Source organism: Nelumbo lutea, chromosome 3, assembly GCF_056320005.1.
Source record: "Nelumbo lutea isolate HS-2025 chromosome 3, American lotus-T2T, whole genome shotgun sequence".
NCBI lineage: Eukaryota > Viridiplantae > Streptophyta > Magnoliopsida > Proteales > Nelumbonaceae > Nelumbo > Nelumbo lutea.
This window is the reverse complement of record NC_142686.1, coordinates 105,078,589-105,100,163: the sequence shown is the minus strand read 5'-3', so window position 1 is coordinate 105,100,163 and position 21,575 is coordinate 105,078,589. Positions and strand designations below refer to the sequence as shown.

Sequence of the window (21,575 nt, the reverse complement as noted above, 5' to 3'; positions counted from 1 at the left end):
CCTCCCCTGAACTTTAACATAGTTGCAAGTAGAACCTTTCTTTTATAATCCTCTAACAAAGGCATGAAAATGTCCAAAATAACCATGTAGTTGCTTTGACTAAAATATTTATTTTCAAAGATTTCTTTTCGTATCAATCACTACTCCAAACCCTTCAAAATTGATTTATTTTATAATTTTCCCTTCATATGAATCCCTCAAACGTAAAGTTGCAAATTTGAACTTTTTTTTTGTTGTTGTTTAAAGTTTATATTGTTTGTTATGCAAAAACCAGCCTCAATAGTAATTACATGGGTATTTTTGACATTTGCGTGCCTCTTGTTAGAGGATTCTAAGAGAGGGGGTTTACTTGCAATTGCATTAGAAAATTCAAGAGAGGCAATTGCAATTACCACACTTCAGGGGAGATTTTAGCAATGATCAAAAACTTCATGACAGGTTTCAGAAATTTATCCTTTTATTTTTTCAAATTAACCCAAAAAAAAATGAAACCATTCTTCCATCCAAATGGTGGGTAAACCAATTCAATAAAAAAATGTAGAAAAAATGGGTCATTTCTCTAATATTTGATATTAATCATATCAAAGAAAAATAAATATCATAAACAATAATTGTTTTTTATTAAAATGAAATACAAATTTTAAAACCAACAAAAAATGAAATTGATTTCCTATTTAGTCTGGGTCAACAACTCAACTTTTAGGTCAAATGTGTCAATATTTGATATCATAATTAAATAATAAAAAATAAAAACATGATAAAAACTCAAAAAATGAAAAAATACATAAATTTTGCTAAAAAAAATTGGGTGCATCCCTACATTCATCATATTACACAAAAACAGAGAATTATTTTTATGCACATGGAAATATAATAAATGTAAAAATGTAATTTGAATTTAGTCACTTTTTAATTGTGAGGGTAAAAATGTACTTTGAACTATTAATTTCGCCTCATTCAAATCCCTCTCATTAAGTCATATATCTTGAGATTTTAAGGTGCTAATGCCTATTCTCTTTCATTAAATGATACATTTAAGATATTTTCTCACCAATAAATTCTGTTATTAGATTTATATCCAATATTTTTATTAATAAAGTCTCATTATTTTTTCAAAATTGAACCAAATAATGAAAATTTCTTTTTGTCTAGGTAGAGGGTAAGGTCAACCATCCAAGTCAAATGGGTCAAGCCATGATGTCATAACTAAATAATAAAAAATAAAGAAAGATAAGAACACAAAAAATACATAATGTTTGTAGAACACATTTGGGGCATCTCTAATATAGAATTATTTTATACACATAGAAATATATACAAATTTTAAAATAATTTGGATGTATATTACTATCTACATCATCTAAAATTGTCACATGCAAAAGCACATACAAATTTACTAATATATATATTAGCTAATGTCAAATTTGCCCTCTTCTTCCTCTTCAATGGAGCAGGTCTGTTTCATTTCCACCGAGACCGGTGCTGGTACCAGCAGCGGCGATGGTGTTCACAGAAGTCAGGTGTTCATAGAAATTACAGAGAGAGAGAGAGATGGGGTTTGAACTGTTGCTTCTAACAATGGTGCTTCTGTGCTCTGCAGTTAATTACAGTGCAGTCTCAGCTGCCAGCAACACCTCTACATGCCCCATGGACTATGTGGAAAGAGTACCATGGGACTCCTCATCGTGCTCGAGCTTCCCAAGGAACAATACCAACTGCTGCCAGACTCTGCTTAGCCTCTTCGGCATCGCTCTGGCTATACGCCTCAAGGTGACCTCCCTCGTCCAGCTCCCCGACATCCCCACTTCCTCTGCCTGCATATCTGACTTCCAGTCCAAGCTGGATTCTCTGTCTCTCCCTTATCTCGCCTCAATTTGCTTCAGCCCGAGCCAGTTCGCTGCAAGCCACCAACTCTGTGCCGGTATTAATACTAAACAAGACTGGCTCGACAAGCTTGGGCCTCCACTGCACTCGACACGACGTGCCAATCTGATCTCAGCATCGGCACCACCTGCGATGCCTGCGTCGCTGCTGGGTTCAAGGTTCAGGCCATACTAGTTTACATCGATGGCAATAAAACCCATTCCGTTGATTGCTTCTATTTCACAGTTCTCTATGCTGCTGCCTTTGTGAATGAGTATGGACCCGAGAGCACGCGAGCTGCCTGTATACTTGGGCTGCCACTGGCCATATCTATAGATAGCAAGAAGCACTCGGCTCTTGTTGCTGCCTTTGTGAATGAGTATGGACCCGAGAGCACGCGAGCTGCCTGTATACTTGGTACTTGGGCTGCCACTGGCCATATCTATAGATAACAAGAAGCACTCGGCTCTTGTTTTCGCCTTGACTGGTGCTGGAACTGCTGCTTTCCTTATGTCTTGCTTTCTAGGTTTGTATCTCTGGTTCATGCGGTGGAGGAGGAATGCGGCCGATTTGGAGGAGACCAGCTCCAAGCGCCAGCTGCGACCCAACACTGTGTCAATCTGGTTCAAGATCGGGGAGCTTGAGAAGGCTATAGATAATTTCTCACAGAAGAATTTGATTGGAAGTGGTGGGTTCGGTGTTGTTTACAAGGGGACCTTATCAGATGGAACTCCTATTGCTGTGAAGAAGATCATAGAATCAGATTTTCAAGGGGATGCAGAGTTCTGCAATGAAGTTGAGATCATTAGCAATTTGAAGCACCAGAATCTGGTCCCCCTCAAAGGCTGTTGTGTGGCTGATGAGACTGATGAAGAGAGAGGAAAACAAAGGTATATTGTGTATGAATTCATGCCCAATGGGAACCTTGATTATCATCTCTTCTACCCATTCAATGATCATAGCAATAGTAACCGGAAATCTCTCAGTTGGCCTCAGAGAAAGAGCATAATCTTGGATGTGGCCAACGGGCTTCTGCTTTACTCTCTGCAGGTCTGCGTTGGATTAGGTATCGAAGAGACAATCGGTGGAAACCAACAGCAACAACCCTGTCATGGGAGACAGGGTTCTTACTGCAACTCCACCGTCCACTAGCTTCGATTTGATATTTTTATAATTTTTTTTTGTCACTGGAAAATCCAAAAACATCCAAAAGATCTCTACGGCAGGTGTTGGCAGTGCTGCTAGCGGTCGCTCAAAACCATTGAATTTAGTGGAGTTCAGACCCTTTTGGACTCAAGGGAAGTTCAGCTCAGATGAACTTCTAGCTGAGCTCAACAATGGCGGAGAAGAACATTTCACCTCCATTTCCATGGCTCCTCTGTTCTTGCTCTTCTTTTGCTTCTCTGCATTATCTTCACCACAGAGTGGAGCTTCTGGGTTTGAAAGGTTATGGTTTTAATGAACCAGCATCTCTTTCCCTTTTCTCCATTTTATTTTGAAAATTTGAAAAAGAAATTACCGGTGGAAATGTTCGGATACAAACGACGACAGTGGTGGCGACGGCGGCAGAGAAATAGGGAGTGGAATGGTTGCAGAGTGGTTTCCTGCAGCTATTGCCAGGAGAGGGACAAAAGGCAAAATTGGGTTTTGAAAAAAATGTATACATCACGTGGTGTTATGTGTATGAATTTTGACTGAACATGAACGGATATTAATGGCAGGGTAGAGCTAGTCAATTGTTAGAAAACTTAAGGGTATTATAAGACAACTAAATAGTAGGGGTACCGTGTGTCATTATGCTAAACAGTAGGGTTTACCCTATATATTATGTATAAATATGTTTTAGATATGTTATATGTATTATTTTATATTTAATTTATTTTTAATTCAGTTTTTATTTTTTTATTTATAAAAAATATTAAAAATTGCAATTTAAGGCTAAAAAGGGTTTTTTATCACGAAAATAGTGGGGCAAGGTGCCTATGGCTCATTGGAATGAATATATCTCAAAAAATTACCCCCCAAAAATACTCCAATTGGGCATTATAATGCAAAGTTATGGCCTTCGAAAGTTTGCATGCATTGAGCATGCAACCCACGACCCGGTCACCGGGTCGAATGAGTCAATAGTCAAGCCAGCTGGGTTGAACGGTTCTTGACCAAGTCAATGATTTTGACCGTATGATAGGTCTTGATTGAGCCAGACCCAGAATCTTGGCCAGGCGGCAATTCGAATGGTTCAACCGGTTAGGTCAATGGCAAGTTGGAAACATTGATCAAAGAGGTCAAGTAAATTTTGGTTGTTTATTGCATCTAGACCATTCAATTAGCATATTAAGGCATAAATTAGAAAGAAATACAAATAGAGAGGAGTTAGCTGTCGGCTGGGAAGTGAAAGAAAAGAAAAAGGAAAGGGAAGAAAGAAAAAAAAGAAAAAAGAAAGAAAGAAATGAAGTAACAAGAAGAGGAAGAAGAAGTTGTGGTTGTGGTGGTTCACCTGCATTAACGACAGTGGCGACAGTAACTGGCAGCAGCGGCGAGCCGGAAACAGCAGATCTGACATCAAATCTCATAGATCTGTGTGTGTGATCTCAGAACTGATCTCCCTCCCCCATCTCTAAATCTCCTCTCTGTTAACACTTCATTGAAAAGTTAGACAACAGTTCAGTAAATTGTGACCCGCTGCCCAGGTCGAATGGTTTGACTGCTTGGATCAACGAACCAAACCGGAAAATATGAATGTTTCCCGGTTCAAATTGTTCAATCATCTGGTTCGGTTCAGTTTTTAAGACAATGCAGATTTGTATTGTTGTTACATAGAAAGACCAGCCACTTGAGTGTTTGTTATATTCTTCCGAAGTTTGAATTATAGAAGATAAATAAGTCATGATTCCTACACAATTGCTTCACCCATTGCCATATCTACACTATCTGGCATGGACCCACAATAGATGACCATGTATTTAAGTTTGAAATCCAACTTATGAAACCTGGTCAATTTCCAATCAAATGCAACATTATCACAAATGATGATAATGTACTTTGAAGATGGCCTTGAAAATTCATCTAGGCCTTGTTCGTTTGGTGGTAAATTATTTATCTTGATATATTCATTTGCCCAGGTAAGTGTTACATCCATCCATGTTCTTTTGTCAAATGGGAAAGTTAACGAATTTCTTAAAAGATTCTAATTTTTTTTTATTCTAATAGGGACATTTTAGCCCTACACAATTTGGCCAATTTCTTCTTCCATGGGTAAGTAACTTGGAAAACTTTTCCAGGTAAATTGTCAAAAAACTATTAGGCTGCGTTTGGTAGAGGTGTAAAATCGAACTGGGGTAAACTTTACACCTCGGTTCGATTTTGCAGGCATTTGGTAAACATGCAATTTTACACCAAAAATTGGTGTAAAATTACATTTTGTAGTTTAATTACATCAATAATCAATGTAATAAATACATCTCTCTCTCTCTCTCTCTCTCTCTCTCTCTCTCGTTAACCTCTTGCTCGTTCTTTTCCATTTGCTGTCTTCAGAATCCTCGTCCTCGTTGTCAAAGTTGTCGCCGTTCTCTCTTCTCCGAGTTTCCCTGTAATCCTCCCTGAGGATCTTCGACCAGTCAACTATGTTAACAGGCAACGACGTCGAAGTTGCAGTTGCTCCACCACCCCGATCAGCATTCTCAACCCTTTTCCCCGATTTCTTCGCTGCACGCACTTTGGTCACCAGTTTCTTCAACTCAAGCAAGGCAGCGTGATTCAAATTCCATAGGTCGGCTTCATCGAATTCGAACATGGTATCAGAACTAATCATTTTATCTTTATCCCCACCAATAAATTGATAACTGGGTACGGCGAGGTACTCTTCCTAGCTTCCATAGTGAAAAATTTTCAAGAGCTAATATGGTGGCTCTATCTTTTTGTCTATTCTCTCTTCTAAGCCTATAAGAATTTCTCCATTTTCTCTATGTTCTTGGTTTTGCTAATTTGCTCTGCTTTTATAAAAAGTGTAAACGGATAAGGTTGTCCCTTTACTCCCTTCCGCCCTTCTCTCTCTCTCTCTCTCTTTGATAAATCTCCTGCTTTAACAAACCAGAAAACAGGGTAACCTCCATTTACGTTGATGTAATCAAATAGGACAAGTGTAAATGGGCACAATGGCCGGTCCGCATTTTACACTCTCATCGAACTGTCTCAACTCCATCGGTGTAAAAATGCATTTACACCGGAAACAAATGCAGTCTTAAAGGAAAAGTTTTGTTTATGTGAGACCTATATTTCACTAGTAAAAAAACATGGGAAAATTGATAACTTTCCAATTGACCAACTTCCCCCAAACCAATGGGGCCTAGGGTTATAATTGAAATCCACAAACAATAAGGTTAGTTACAATTAGTATGGTTTCTTTGAGGATTTCTCCAAGAAATTCTTAAGATATTAAAATCCACCAACTATTTTTAACACACCAAAGGTGTACCAAATAGAGATTGTTATGGTTTTCCAAGGATTACGATTGAAATCTATCGACTATTTGTACTGTACCAAAGGAGTAGGAATCACTAATGTAAGGTCGTTGCTGCTGATATTGATCTTAGAAAGCAACAAACATGTTGGTGGAATTTTGCTGAAAAATTGGCCTAATTCATGGATAGGATATTATAAATTTGTTAAAAGAGAGAAATTTTTACAAACAAACTTGAAATTGAAACTGTTTTGGCCACCAGTTTTTGGGTTAGTGGTTTGATTATATGGTATGAACAGATTATCCTGTGATATTTAAAAAAAAAATAATAATAATAATTAAAATACAAATTGGCTTGCAAGTCATTGTTTGAATTGAACAAGTCAAAAGTTCAATTAACCATGTTAGTGGGTTATTGACCAATTCAATGATTGTTGGAAAAATAATGATTTGGCATTGAAATAGATCTGTTCCTTGGCTAGTTTCAAGGGAGATGGGGTCTGCTCCTCACACCGACGTCACAAACACATCTAACCATGTATCAGAAACATCTTCCTTGTGTGTTATTATTTATGGGAGATGTTTCCAATATATGGTGGGATGTGTCTGTGAGGTCAGTGTGAGGTGCTTTGTGAGAGGCAGATTCTAATTCGTTTTAAGGCAGAACCAATGTTTTCAACCTTCTGTTGATTTGGTCAGTCGAATCATTTGAACCGTCACCAGGTTAGGATTTTGGGTCCGGTTCAGTCAAGATCTATCAGACAATAAAAAATCATTGGCTTGGTCAAGAACCATTCAATCCAACTGGTTTGACCGTTTACCCGTTTGACCTAGTGACTAGGTTGTGGGTTGCACATTGAATACATGAAAACTTTAGGAGGCCATAACTTGTGCTCCAATGTCCAATTGGGGTGATTTTTTTTTCTTTTTGAATAACTTTTCGAGATCTATGTGTCCCAAGGTGATGTAGGCGCCTTGTCTCGCTATTTTTGTGAAAAAAAAACCATTTTTTATTTCAAATTGCAATTTTTAATATTTTTTACAAAACAAAAATTTGTCCAAACACAACTAAGTTATTGGATAATAACATTAACCTATGATGCCGAGGAAAGGTGATAAATGGTAGAAGTTGAGTAAGAGTAGTATTATAATAACAGACAATGAGTTAAAAATAACGGAATAGTTGGAATTTAGGAAATTTTACTTAGATCAGTTTTGAGCAAAAGAAATCATTGATAATTCATGCTTACACATCTGAAGTTAGTATGGAAAAAAAAATATAGATGATTTTAGTAAAACATAGATCAACTAATTTAGTGGCGCAATGAGCAAAATGAAATGGCAAAGCAACATTACAAAGCTTGGTTGAATTGAAGGAGATAAAAACATTAAATCAAATAAATACTTGGTGGATCACTTTAGTTTTTAGGATGATTCAAAACCCATGCTATGCCTGACATATCATTGTAGTATAGTGGTGAGCATTTCTTGCTGTTACATGGTAAGCTTTGGATTCAATCTCCCGATGATGTCATCATCGGGAGATGTTCCCAATACATGGTGGGGAAGTGCTGTGGGGCATTGTGGGAGGCCCATTGTGGGGCGGAGATGTGATCTCACCTTCTTCACATTCCAACGGTCCAACCTTATCAAAAACCCACTTGAATGCAAATTTACTTCTTTTTTATTGATGTACTTTTACATCTTATTATCAATGTAAATATGCATTGGCCTGTCATTTGTCAATGCATAAATTTAATGTTGCCAAACACAGACAAAAGTGAACCATAGTGCAAATTTACCCTGAGCCGGTATTTACACTCCATTTGCATCGTTTCCAAATGCAGCCTAATAGTCAAATTGGGGTGGTCTTTTTTTATTATTGCACTTTTGGCTAAAGGTGCTTTGACTCACTATTTTTTGCCAAAAACATCTTCTTTTGCTTCAAAAACTAAAATATAAAATATATATGTCATGTGCAGAATATAATTATATATTTTGAATATATGTATATAATTAACACTATTTCATATATATATATATATATATATATATATATATATATATATATACATACATACACACATACATAAAAGAAATGGGAGTTTTAGTGGACAAATAAGAATGAGAAAAGTCCACAATACCAACAATTCTATGGAGAAACATGACCAAGCTGAAAGTTGAGGGAGGTTTGAGAATTAGAAATATAAACTCATGAACAAGGCACTTATGTTGAAGCAACTATGGAGACTCATGGATGCCAAGAATAGCATATGGCCTGGGCTGAAGTGATAAAAACTAAATATTTGAAAAATAAAATTTTCTTTACAGCTAAAGCTCATCAATCACACTCTACATGGTGGAAATGGTTAATAAAAGTGAAAGAGGTGAAAAATGACTTTTTAAGGTCCTTGGATGCTAGTGGTTTAAACCAGGCCTGAAGGAGAGATATCAAAAGTTGAAAGTGGAAGACCTTCTCATGCCCAATGTTGAGTGGAATCTAGAGAAATTAAATGAATTATTTGATCATGAATAGAAAGAAGCAATCTTAAGGTGATAATCAACAGAAATGAAACACAAGATAGACTGCTTTAGAAGCCATTCAATGGTAACAAGTAGGAAGCTCAACATGAAATTCTCTTCACAAGTGGATTTGGAAAGCAAAAATACCTCAGCGCTTCAACCTCTTTGCATGGAAGCTAGTAAATGGTGGTTTTCTTTTGTTTGCATTGATGCAAAATTAAGGGAGTGCAAATCATTTGGGTCCAGATTCTGATTAATTTATTTTTTGTTTTAAAATTTATCTTATTTTATTTGATTGCATTACAAATGAAGTAAAATAAGACCTGAAACAGAATGAAGTAAAATCCGAAACAAAAATTCAACCAGAATTTGCATTCTTTTCATTTGCACTGTCATATATTTGTATTAGTGCAAATAAGAATGCACTGCAACCAAACACAGTCTAAGTGAAAAACCATAAAAAAAAAAAAAACTTGCATCCTCTATGTGGAGCATGAAGAAACTATCACTTAATGGTAGAATGCCCTTATGCATGAGCTATATAGATTCAAGCCAACATTGGATTCATTCAAAATTTTCGATATACAAACCTATGCAACAAATAGCAATCAAGTGGATTCAAAACCTTCAAATAGAAAGAGAGATGCAACAATGGCTTTTTGATCAATGGATTGTTCTTATTTGATTAATATGGGAAGTGAGAAGAGAAATGACAAGTTCTTTCATGGCAAAAGAAAAAAAAAAGGAAAGAAAATAGAACCCATAATCACCTTACATAAGATGAATCAATCTAAACTTTATGGTCCAAAGTATTTATTGGATTGGATTGAACATATTCCATCCATAATGAATTTATGCTGGATTAGGTTGAATTGAGCCAATATCTGGTCCATTGATATAAGATAAGAATATAGGTGTCAATGGATCAGGTTTAAGTTAGAATTAATCTAAATTAAGACAAATTTGAACACATTGGATGGTTCAGACATTGAATTGGACTGGTCCAAAATATTTCTTGGATTAGATTAACTCTGGTCCATTTGTAATGGACTCACATTGGACTAGATTGGATTGGCCAAATCCAATCCAATTGACACCCTTATTTTGAATTTGTATGACCTTCCTCCACATCTCAATTGGCATTTATTTAACCACAATGTTCTTCCTGTTAGAGAGTAAAGATGACACTTACACTATTTTTGTAAATGGCTCTTTTGTTAGCATTATATCCTAACAAAAATTTTGTTGCAGAAATTGGGAAATATATGATGGTTAAAGGGCCAGTGGAGGAATGGACCATGCTAAATGCTTTAAAATGGGTTCTAGATTTTGGTCTACGATGGGCTTGAGTTTTTGCAGATTTTGCTATTTTGTTTTCTCAATTATCTAACAAAAACAAGAACAAAAGACGGGTGAAACAAGCATTGATCGAGGAAATTGAATATGATGTTAATCAGTTTGACAATTGTAAAGTAATATACAACTTTTTAAAAAATGACGCGGAAACAGAACCGTTATGGCCACCGGTTTTTGGGTTGATGTCTGACCGTCTGGTTTGAATAGACGTCTCGTTCTGACAGAAAAAAAAAAGGTCAAAACTATTGAACGGGTTGATGGGTTGATGATTCGACTGCCCAGATCAATGGTTTTTTACCAAATTTCAGATTTGAGATAAACGGAACCAATTGCCTGAACGGTTTCTGGGTCGAACGACCCGACCATCCGGATCAACAACGGTTCAAAAACGTTGGTAATATATATCAAAAGAGTATAACTCATGAAAAATTAGGCAAGAATCGGGGATACATGGAATATCTTCAAATTCCACCAAGCTGACCCTGAGTCCGGCTCACCTTTTTATGGTGAGCCACATTTTTATGGTGGGCCTCAGTTTTATAGTAAGATATGTGGTAGGGCTGTAAACATATCGGATTGGATTTGATAAGGGCATTACCCGATCCGACCCATTAAGAAAATATGACCGATCCGAATCCGATAAGGATCAGTCGGTTTTTCAAAAGTATGTTCTGAATATATTATCGGATATCCAGTTCAAATCCAATTCGATTAGAACTATATTTATAAAATAATATATTATATTATTATTATAATATATTAATATATTAAAATATGTTATATAATATATAATTATATAAATAATATATAAAATATACATATATAATATATAATATTTCATAATTAACAGATCAAATTAGGTCACAGTAGATTGGATTGGCCAATATCTGAATTCGATCCGTTAAGTTAATGGATGGACTATTCTGATCCGATCTGATTTGTTATGATCAAGAGGGATATCTGAATTCGTCTCTTAACAGATCAATATCAGATTCGGATTGGATCAGATCTGATCCAACTTATTTATAGCCCTAATATGTTTTGTCAGATCAAATTGTTGGTAGGGTATTAGAACGTATTTTATTGCCAAGATCCCAATTGGCCCCACACCCTTAACAAAAAAAAAAAAATTGGGAGTATTCAAAAAAGGGGAATGGACATTTTTTTCTCTATCAAAAAACAAAAGGATGGGGGGATGGACATTTTTCACATGTACGTGGAAACTCGAAAGTCAAACATCATGTTACCCCATATTATAAAAGTTTAAAATTTTCAGAACATGAGACGTAGCGTTGTTATGACCATTTCTTTAAAATGTGAGTTTTCTTTTCCTTTCTTTGAGAGAAGTATACTGCACCTCACTTTATAATTCTGAAATTAAAGCTACCGGTAGCTAGTGGTGGCAATTGGGTGGATTGGGTTTGGGTTGAGCTTCAACCCAATCCATTAATGATTCAGTTATATATAATTAAATGGGTTGGATTCAACCCAAATCCGCTTTAATCCAATTTAATCTGTCCAAACTCATTAATTTATATTTATGGATTTAAAAAATAAACTAATTCTTTTTTAATAAATACGTTGGTCATAGGTTGGTGGTAATTGTAACTATTATTTACACAAGTGATAAATGTTCAAATCACATTACATGCATGTTATTTTTACATAAGCGGCAAAGCCATTTTACTATATTTGGATTTTGGGTTTGACCTAACCACTTAGGTTCAAATTGGTAAGACCGACTTTGAACTATCTAGTTGGATTATCTTTGAGCTAATCACATCAAGGGTGGTTGAACCGTTTAGATCTTGATTAGTCCGCTCGGATCGGACCGGACTTGTTTAGTCGATGGTGGAGACCGGACCATATCAGGTTTGTGCACGGGTTTGGGACTGAACCGACTAGCCCGAAGTGGGTCAATGTAAGTAAATTGGGTCAGTCTTGATTTAGGTCGGATTTGTGTGGATATTGGTTGCTCGGACGGTCCAAATCGAGCAAAGCACACAGGCATCGAACCATCCCGCACGAACCGTTTTGGATTCGGGTCGACACTGATCTATTGTGCCGTGTCGGGTTGGGATGTGTGAAAACTGGTTGGACTGGACGGAGCAAGCGGTACTAACCCATCCCACCTGGGGTCTATTCTGAATTCGGGTTGACCTAGGTCGGTATATACTGGGTCGGGTTAGACTGCGTTGAACTAGTTCAAACTTGGGTCAAATTGATTTGGATTTTTGTTGGGTGAAGTATGTTGATTCAAGACAAAACTAAATTTAGTCAATAATTAATAGAAAATCAATGCATTAATTATAAATTATTTAATTCAAATGAAGAAAATTAAAAAAAAGACTAAAGAATTAATAATTATAAATTATTTAATTCAAATAAAGAAAAAGGCTAAAGAATTAATATCCGATTAACTCAATGTTTATCCACAACCCAACCCAACCCAATTGATTTAAATGGGCATCTTGGGTGATGGAATGATTTACACATGCCAAAGAAAAACCGTTTTTAGCCACGGTTTTTTCAATAACGAACAAACAACCGTGGTTAAAATCACTATATATATATATAGCAATAGAATATACCATCCGTGGCAATATTCCCGTCTTTTGTATTGGATTAAATGTAATTTATTCAGACGGTTTTTAATTTAACCGTTGCAATACATTCATTCTTTATTAAGAAAATTAAACCGTGGCAATTTAATTTGGGCGGGCTCTAAAACTTTTGGCTTGCGCGCATTGTTGTTCCCGCGTCTCTTCAGCTCTCATCTTCTCTCTCTCCAACTGTGTCCATCTTTTTCCAAGTTCCAGGCCTCTCTCCATTTGCGGGAAAGCAGCAATGCAACCCTACAAAAGGTAGCTTCTGAAGGTTTTTTGTATCCGTGCGGGGTGCGGCTTTCTTTCACTACGATTTTTCTTACCGGACAGTAATCCTTCATCCTCTTTGTCGCCTTTTATTTTCCTGTCTGTGTATTTTTTTTTTTTAATTTGGAGCTCATTTGAAGCATTTCTGTCATCCACTCGGTTTATTTTTATTAGATGATTATTTGCCTCAGGACGTGGGATTCGATTACATTTTAACTGTTTTTACCAAAACCCAGATTTTTATTTCAACTCTTTGTTGGTTTTGAGAAGCAAGACCGGACTCTAGAGATGGGAAATAATTCTCTTTATTTGTAAAGTTGTTGGTTGAATACATGGGGTTGTACTTGAATAATTTCAAGTACTGTGAAGCATATCGTGAAAGGGAAAGGAAAAAAAAAGAAAACTTTTTCTTCCCAGTTTTGATAAAATATCATAGAGAGAAAAAGGGTATAGCATTGTTGAAACGACTTATGAGAATTCATAGAATGACATTGCATTGAACTGTTGTGGATGAGTAACGCTGAATCGTTGTTTGGGCAGTAATTTTAGGTGGATTGTTTTATAAAATCGTATCATACTAAATCTTCTGGCCTATACTTTTGAGGTGTGCTTTTCTTTGTTCAAATTAAGATTCGTAATCCTAACTTTCCTGCTTAATAAACCAAAATTTCTCATATTATTTGTTGGGGTTGTAGCTCACTGATTATTTTTTAGTAATGAAATAAAATTTATTAAAAGAAAAGAGAAGATAGAAGAAAGGTGACGAGAAGTCACCCAAAAGAAAAAATAAAAAAAACTTTTTATTGCACAAATCACAACTCCAATACTCAACATTACAAACAAAATTGAAAAATATCACAGAGGGAAAACAAGGGTATTGCATTGTTGAAATGGCTTCTGAGAATTCATAGTATGGCATTGTATTGAACTATTGTGGATGAGTGGTATATGATTTAGAAGGCCATTGCTCCTTTTTTTTGGTGGTTTTGAACATTTATCATCTGTTTTTATCCCAGTTTTGAATCAGAGTTGACTTCATGATGGAATTTTAAGCACCTTGAGCTACATTGGAATCAATCCAACTGAGATTCTATCATGATAGCTGATCATGGCTGGTTTTTTGGTAATGGTTCTTTATGAACTTACCTCTTGGATGCCAAGGAACCCATGACTAAATGCCATTTTTCCATAAACACTAATATGTAAGGGGTATAGACTATAGATTTATTCTCTAGTCTTCATTTACCATGTTTAAGGATTTGACATTCCTGAATAAGGTTTCAAACTCCTCCATCATACTATTCCTTGGGATTATGTTTCTTTCTTTCTTTTCTCATCTAACTTGCAGACTTCCTCCAGTATGTGAATACATTAACTTAATTAAGTCATTTTTTTCAATAGGTAATATGTTCTGACTTTTAATGTTCATATTTGTAGCTTATTATCCTTTTTTACATGATTGAAGAGCTTTAGACTTCTGGAGTCTCAAATAATCTAACTTTTCAATGATCTGGATCATATGAGAAATCCATCATACTTGATTGGAAAACCTATTTTTAGAATGTCTTCTATTGTGGCACATGGAAATGTGATTCTATAGAAGGGGTGGTTTAGGAAGTTGAAGTTTGGCAATCAAAGAAACATAATCCACAGACATACTGATTAAATTAGCAATTCATAGACATACTGCTAAAATATTTTCTAACACACTGTTAGAAAATATTCTACAATGCCTTTTATCCCTCACCAAACAAAAGATCATTGATGACACTTTATTCCTCAAGAATAACTTCTAGAGATTGATGAATTGAACTTGTTAATAATTTTTCACTCCATTGAGAATCATAAGGAATGACCAATCTGCAATTTTTCACTTAACCTGCAACTCCACACACTCCAACTCCCAGTCAAATAAATGTCTTCTAAATTTAGGGCACCTGACCACAACACCATTACTAACCTCAGCAGTGATAAATAGGCACTCCCTTTTTACATAAATTATACAATCTTGAAAGAGTTACTGAGTTCTATATTAGTCCATCTTTCTGATCCTGCTTGGATATCATTCAATTGATCAGTAAATATGGTACAAAAGCAGCTAAGATAAACCAATAATAGATAGAATGAAATTGGCAAAGCTAATAGGAAGCAACTATTTTTAAATTTGGGAACCTCCATAAGGGACACGTGCCCTGTGCATGTGTATAAGACTGTAAGGAGCAGATTTGCTAGTGAGGTCATTTACTGAAGAAATTGAAAGGAACCTAGAAATCTTCCAAGATTATCTAGTCTTGTCATTTACTTGAGAACTTTCCCTCAACTTTTTTTCCTCTTATTTTCTGTCAAACTAAACACAACTTTAAGGCCATCCAAATTTGACCCATATATAATTAGAAAAAAGCATGAGGCACATTCCGATCCAATCTGATATAATGATGTTTTGTATATTTACTAGTTTATTTGTTCATGATATAAGATGCCAAAAGTCATTTCTAGTTTATTTATTAATAATATAAATTATTTTGATCATTTTATTTTAATTAGTTAATGGTATACACTTTTCCATTTTGATCAAAGTATTTGAATCAAACAGATAAGATTCAATTTGAATCCAAATAGTCATGGATAATTTTTATGTATACCAATTTGAATTAAATCTTTTTTCAGGCCTACCTTCATCCTATGTTGTTTATAGATACACATCAAGGTTTTCAACTTTCATCTCACCCCATCTTGTACCAACAGTGACCCTACCAGCTCTACATGGAATAGAACAGGTATGGTTAAACCCAATTTGGGTTAAACAGAACCATTCTGAACCTGTCTCATTGGCATACTTATGCATTCAGGTATGCTTTTGCTCATGGTACTCATGATAGCATTGGGAACTTTTGATACGAAGAAATAGGAATTTTGGTTTGGTAATAGGCAGGGGATAATGGACTATTAGGTGGCCCACAAAGAGTTGAGGCCTAGTCCATTGAGAGCTCTACCCAGGTTGAAAACTCGTAAAATTGTTCATTTTTTATAAATAACAAGGTATTTTATTGATTTCCATGAGAAAACCCAAAACTGTTCAGGCTAGACAGTAGGGCCAATACAATTCAGGCACAAGCTTAGAAAATTAACAACATAAAAATTATGATAGGAAATTACAACAGAGCCCCAGGACCGGGCATTTCCCCAATACACCCTTGATTTGTTACACCAGATCTTGCGTAACTGTCACCTGTCAGCTAGGAAAACATAACATTGTTCAGTTTTGAAGTCTGAAAACTCAACCTTCTTGATAAAATAGCAGGCCCATCCTGCAAAACAGAAAAACCTAGATGGGTATAGAGCTGTTACTAAACAAAAGTGTTTCTTCTTGCACATGCCTTAGCTGAGTTATTGGTAACAGCATTAGTATTAGAATCCAAACATGAATGCTGGAAAGGATTTCAGATATCTCAATCAAGTAGACTATTAACCTACCTGAATTAGAACCAGCTCTCCTAGCTCACAGTATAGCATTTGCTGAATTCTGATGATGCAACAAAGACTGCAGTTGCATTGTTTTAGCTATCTTTGATCTTGTACAGGATATACCTAGATCCAATTTTATTTTTTTGAAAAATAAAGAGAAAATTCATTAAAATAAAAAGAAATACATGGGAAGGTTAACTCCTCCAGCACCAACACCTAGGCCCAAGACAAAAGGACAAACTGAAAACCAGAAAAAAGGTACAAACAGAACAGATAATCTAATATTCTCCAGTTAACCCCTTTTTTGAGCTTTCTTCTCTCTTCTTCCTCTCAAACTCTTCACAAGCTTAGTTGGATCATATTTAAATTTAAATTCAGATAAATGGATACCATTTGCAGTACTAATCCTGTAAGCAGGTTAAGCTTTGTATGGATGCACATCTCCGGTTGTTCCACTAAAGTTCTAGACAGTAGATATTTCTGCTTGTCCTTTGTTTACAGGAGCTCCATGTCAGAATTCTATGAGACGTGTCCATCTACCTGTTAGATGGAAAATCCCCTTGCATTATTTGATAACATATGTTATTTTGTTTGTGTTTGTATTTAGTAAAACTTGCTTTATTAAAGAATTTCCAATTTATCTCCTCGTTATTTCTTTTTAATTTGTTACATTTCTTAGTTACTCTTTTTGGCATTTTTCCTTATTGCATAGAAGGTTTAAGCTCACTACAGGTATTCACATGCATAGCAGCTGTTTGCTATCATTCGCTTCAATAAGTTGACACATCTGCACTCTGCAGTAATCTGTCCCCCCTAAAATCTTAAGCTTCATATGGTTTTGGTTTTACAGAGCCACCATGAAATTGTAGTTTTAAACTTCTTTATAGTTAGGCTAAATAATGGAGGAAGTTTTGAAATATGAATATATGATTTGGGTTGCAAGGGGCAAGGGGAATCATGTCTCTTAATATAGTAGTATGTTGTATATGGTGTTTAATCTACTAACAACTTATTACTTGTTACATATAGGGGTCATTTCTTGGCACAATGGTAAAATCTCATGATGACAAAATATCATGCATGGGACATTTCATGGTTTTCATATTGAAACTAGAGGTGGCACCCGTTTTAGCTATCTTTCTGGTAGCAGCAGTTAAGTAGCACTGTTGTCTAAGTGGTGTCTTTCAGATAGGCCTCCGCCTATCTGAACTGAGGAGTCTGTCAGTTTGCTGGGAAACAGACATGGAGTCTTTCAGATAGGAAATTGTGGCCAATAACATGGGAAACAGACAAAACAGCATGGTTTTTGTTAACCAAAGTGCCTGTCAGTTTGCTGGGATCCAGCCGGTACCATGTAATCTAACTTTAACCTGCATTTCCTTCAACCCAGTATGCAATGACATTGGTCTTTGCCTCGCATGGTAAAAGAACAATACATGAATTATGGGTCAGATAAATTACAACATAGAACCAAATCAGTATAGAATTTCAGCTCTTTGGTTATTCCTTCATTAAGCTCCTGACATGAAATGATAAGCCCAGATAGACCCACCCATTCCAGAATCCACCAGTCTAGTTACTTTCATTTTGAAACCATTTATCACTCTCCCTCTCCAAATATGAAGTTGGTATGCTAAACCCATGCTCCCTCAACTTGTCACTTGTCACCACCACCAACCAAGGATGTGGACAATGAAAGAATAAAAACATAAAGCTAAAAACTGCTGGGAGAAAGTTCGAAGGATGTTGACAATGGTAGTTACATTAGCTAAATTTAAGCTTAACTAGTCAATTGGTGTCACCTATTGGCATCATAACAATGACGAACGAGGGCACACCCACCCCAGTTATCCACTTAGTCTACCCCAAGTCAGCCCTGCACAGATGTAGATGGTCTTGACACATGCAAAAGAAGGCCTGGAAGTTGATCGACAAGGATAACACACTTGGTTAGGTGAACCTATCTACAAGATGTTAAGACTTAGAGTCTCAGATCACTTGCTCACATTACCCTATTGCAAAATATTTGCAGAAGCCAGACCTAAGCTTACTCTTTAAATGTAACTACTAGAAAATTAAGTGCACGAGGACAAATTAACCTCACTTAGGAGTCTCAGCAGCTGCAAACATGCCTCCACCTCCCAATTGTTCAGGTTGCACCTAACTAAGGACACCAGGAGATGCTTGCCTCAGAAAATCAAAACAATCTCAAACAATAACACCCCTATTGATCTTGCACTATACTGTGTGCTTACCTGTTAAAGTAGTGAATGGAAAAGAATAACCTTCCCCTTACCTGTTAAAGAGATGAAAATTCTTGGATCCTTTGCAGAAGGGTTCAGATTTGATATTTATCAGCCTGATTTAGAATCACCTTCTCCTTACCTAACCCAAAATTCTTTTTTATATAATTCTGATACTTCTGTGTTAATATTAAAATGCTCTTTCATGGTTTTCATATTGATGTTTAAAAAAAAACTTCTTCTCTGAATCAGAAAAGATCATGAACCAATCTGTTGTACTGCCATTGAAACTGGATATAAATGTCTACGTTTCTTTATCAGTTTGATAATTTTCCAATGGTCATGTAGTGTAAATTTTGCATGAGGAAGAACAATCATTTTATGGATAATTGCCAGCCTTCTCTCTTGCTTCTTCACACTTCCACTCCCAAATTGCATTTTTCTGCTTCTTTTTGGCAATAAGAAGATGACTTATTTGCCTCTAGTATCATTACCCTATGTATTCATTGTTGTTGAAATTGACAGATCGAAGTTTATGATCCAAAGTGAAAGTCTTGAGTATGATGCACGTGCATATAATCAACTGTTCAGATGCAATGAGGATAATTTTGTTAATTCTTGTCTTTTTTTTTTTCTGATGGAAAAAAAATTTATTAAAAGTGTGTATTGAACAAAGACAACTATGAAAATTTTGTGTAAATTTGTATAGTTTTATCATACAGGAACAAGTGAAATTATTTTACTTTTTTTTTTGTAATAGCACTCATTCAAAAATCAAATGAGAATTAAATCTTTAGCCACGGTTTTATCACTGTTGCTAAAAGTGCCGTACAACAGCAGTTTTAGAAACGGTTATATTTTGCGACGACCATTGCTATAGCATTGGTTTTTGACCATAACCGTAACCATTACTGTAAAAAACCATGGCAATACAAAAGGATGGTTAATACTTTTAGCGATGGTTTTACTTAAAGCAATTGTTATTTCTACTTATTCATCAATAGTCCATATTCTATAGCCATGACTAAAATTATTGCTATATCAATTTGTAGCAATGGTACAAAATAAATCCGTTGCAATAAAATTTCTTATTAGCAATGGTTAAAACCATGGCTATATGTATATTTGTAGCCACGGTGTACAATATCTGTGGCTATAGGTTTTAGCCATGCCAATATTTGCTACCGACAAAAAATCGTGGCTAAACTGTTGCTATAACTTTTAGCAACGGTTTTTGGTATCTTTTTGTAATGATTTTGTCCATTGCTAAATCCGATTTTTCTTATAGTGAAATGGGCGGGTTGGGTAGGTTAGATTCTAGGTGGGTTCAGTGGGTTGGGCGAAAAATTGCCGACCCCACTAGTAGCCCCTCTCCTTTAAATCGCATCCTACCCGTAAATTTGACATCAATCTACAGTCAATATTCATTCCACTTGTATGGTGGAGCTAAGAATTCTGAGGTGGGTTGAACAGTCATTTTCCCCTTTTCGTTTTATAAATGCATGTTTTTCATGTTTCAAATATGTCCCACAAAATCGGAGTTCTGATTCGTTGTGTGCGCATGCTATGTATAGAACACTACAGCCACACATTTAGAATACCCTATACTTGATGGTTGCACATTCTATGAATAATGTGTGAATAACAAATTTATACTTGCAAAATTGTGATATACCCACTTTTGCTGATAAAAAAAATTGTGATATGCCCAGTGTTGTTCTGTTATTATTAGATGCGGATGGATGGATAGGGATTTGTTAAACTTGATGGTTGTGTTACCAATAAAAAAAATTGGCTGTTTAGGAAAAAATAAATAAATAAAAACAGCCTGTCAACTTGAGCTATTTGAGTATTACAATTACTCTTTGACTCAACACCCATGCTAAAGTGTCACGCATTGATGCACATCAAACCTCAAAACCAGTGTTTTAAAAATTGACTCGAAATTGAAATCATTCTGGCCATTGGTTTTTAGGTTGATGGTTCAACCATTTGGTTCGAACAGATGTCACATTTTGACTAAAGATTTTAAAAGAAATAATAATAATAATAATAATTAAAATAAAAATGACAAACAACTGTTGAATGGGTTGAGTATTCTTTAATGTTTGTTCAATTACTCTTTTACCCGCAAATGCAATGTAGGCGTTGGGTTCGGCAATAATGATATTTCCCAACATACCAAAACTAGCTGTCACCCCACCGGTTGTAGGAGATGTAACGATTGATACATAGAATAACTTTTTATTTGATTGATAATTATATGAAGCGGAAGATATTTTAGTCATTTGCATCAAGCTCAAACTTCCTTATTGCATACGCGCTCCTCCGGAAGCACACACTATAATAAGAGGTAAAGATCTATTTAGTATATTTTTTTTTTTCTAGTATCAATAAAATTTCTTATTTTGAGGGGAAATGCCTGAAAAAAAAAATCATGGTTAGGAAGGTCATAGTAGCAAAAGCCATTGGAATTTTTATTTTATACTTCGGAAGAATCCATTTTGCTATTAATAGACTAGGAGAGGGGAAAAGAATGACTGAAAGAAAAGAAATCAATTAGTTATTCATTGAAGTTTCATTTTATTCAATGACCAGAATTAAACGAGGATATATAGCTCGGAGACTTAGAACAAAAATTCGTTTATTTGCATCAACCTTTCGAGGGGCTCATTCAAGGTCAACAGGTTGCTAACTAATTCAATAGTTTTTGGTTGGGGATTGGGTTTGAGGTAAAACATAACCGATTGTCTGGACGGTTTCTGGTCTAAACAATCTGACTGTTCATGTCAA

General features: G+C 35.6%; 1 long non-coding RNA gene and 1 pseudogene across 1 annotated transcript; both read left to right on the top strand.

The window, feature by feature from the left end:
- Nucleotides 1-1,453: 1,453 nt before the first annotated feature.
- Nucleotides 1,454-3,026, top strand: LOC148867350 (putative receptor-like protein kinase At1g11050 pseudogene; annotated as a pseudogene).
- Nucleotides 3,027-12,902: 9,876 nt separating this feature from the next.
- Nucleotides 12,903-19,590, top strand: LOC148867349 (uncharacterized). Its single transcript, XR_016108867.1, has 2 exons — nucleotides 12,903-13,136; nucleotides 19,308-19,590. It is a non-coding gene; the product is annotated as an uncharacterized LOC148867349 (long non-coding RNA).
- The last annotated feature ends 1,985 nt before the right edge of the window (nucleotides 19,591-21,575 follow it).